Here is a 2,017-nt window from a genome sequence, read left to right on the forward strand (position 1 = left end):
GCACCCCGAGTCCTTGACCCAGAAAACTGGGCCATGAGCTAACGTGGCCCAAAACAGAATGAAGTCACTTGGTTTTTTCTTTTTCTTTTTTTTTTTCCCTTCCTTTTTTCCTTCCTTCCTTTCTTTTTCTTTCTTTCTTTCTTTCTTTCTTTCTTTCTTTCTTTCTTTCTTTCTTTCTTTCTTTCTTTCTTTCTTTCTTTCTTTTTCTTTTATATTCCTTTTCTGCTTTTTGTTTTGCTTTTCATCTACGGTGAAATGACTTCCTGAGTCTTGCGAGGTCTGAAGCCCCTGGGTGGCACGTTTGTGGAGACAGGCTGCTATGCACAGGACTGCGGTTGAATTTGGGATGAGAGGTGGGATTAACTGGAAGCTCTGGGAAGTATGAAGCCATGGGTTTGGGGTCCACTGAGACACCAGGTCCAGCTGGGAAAGAAGAAACCTCCAGTCCAGGCTAGTGTGAGCAAGGAGGGCCCTAAGGGTGCCGTCTGCCCGGGCAGTGGCTGCCGTCAGCACCTTTCTAGGTGTTTGCAAGAAGAAACCCCTTTCTTTCTTTCTTTCTTTCTTTCTTTCTTTCTTTCTTTCTTTCTTTTTCTTTTATATTCCTTTTCTGCTTTTTGTTTTGCTTTTCATCTACGGTGAAATGACTTCCTGAGTCTTGCGAGGTCTGAAGCCCCTGGGTGGCACGTTTGTGGAGACAGGCTGCTATGCACAGGACTGCGGTTGAATTTGGGATGAGAGGTGGGATTAACTGGAAGCTCTGGGAAGTATGAAGCCATGGGTTTGGGGTCCACTGAGACACCAGGTCCAGCTGGGAAAGAAGAAACCTCCAGTCCAGGCTAGTGTGAGCAAGGAGGGCCCTAAGGGTGCCGTCTGCCCGGGCAGTGGCTGCCGTCAGCACCTTTCTAGGTGTTTGCAAGAAGAAACCCCCAGTTTGAAGCTTAGCTGATGGTGGAGAACCTCGGGCTCCAGGGTAGGGTAGTCCTGGTGGATTCTGAGTTTTTGTGTTTACCAGCGGCGTGACTTGGGCCAGGGAGCTCGCCTCTCTCACCTTAACTTACTCGTCTGTGAAATGGCAAAGCTAAGAGGATCTCATTCAGGGGTTCTATGTAAGACCGTCTGTAGGAAGATGCGTGTAAAGGGTGTACCCAGGACCTGCACGGCACACGGGGGACCCCACCCACGGCGTGACCCCGAGGAAGCTGTTCTCTAGCACACTCCGGGCAGCCGTTTGATTGGCTCCAAGTGGCCCTCGGAGGAGGAGGAGGCCTCTGAAAGGGGCGGGAGGTTTACAGGCAGACCCAGGTGACCTCCCACATCTGTCTCCACAACAGGAGGCTTCCCACCATTGACATCATTTCTTTCTCACTGCTTCCAAGAGCCCCTTGCAAATTATAACTCCCCCGACAGGTGATGGAATACTCATGGGGCATCAGTGTGGGACTCTGAAGGCTTGACACCATTCACGTGCAGAAAACTTGGTTATTGTGCTCCCATGTCAGAGAGGGGGAAGCTGAGTCCCAGAGTTTACATCACTCAACTGGCACCATACAGCTAGTGAAAACTGGACATCCGGGAACTAGGGCAGCTTATAGGAGTCCAGAGGCTTTGGGCTGACCACTGACCTCCACTGCCCCCCTGTACCTGTCCAGACAACTTTCATTCTGATGGCCAGCATCGGGGTGGGGCCTTCTTATTTCCTAGAGCCAGCTCTGGACGCAAGACTTGGTCCTCCTCCTAGTTCTGGTCATTTCTTCCTGTGTGGCCCTGCACAAGTTGTTTTCCTTCTCTGAGCCTCAACTCTCTCATCCCAAAAATGAAGATAAAAATAGTAGTATCTTTGGGACCAGCAGATCACATAGCGGTTATGTCACTGGACTCACACATGGTCGATCACGGTTCGAGTCCTGGACTCCGTGACTTTAAAATCACACTGGGTGTGTGTGCGTGCATGCCCAAATCCCTAGAGAAGAATGGAGGAGAAGGGATTGTGGTGTGGCCATCCCTGGGGCGGGGGGGG

This window comes from Tupaia chinensis, unplaced genomic scaffold (genome assembly GCF_000334495.1).
Source record: "Tupaia chinensis unplaced genomic scaffold, TupChi_1.0 Scaffold000226_1, whole genome shotgun sequence".
NCBI classification, from domain to species: domain Eukaryota; kingdom Metazoa; phylum Chordata; class Mammalia; order Scandentia; family Tupaiidae; genus Tupaia; species Tupaia belangeri.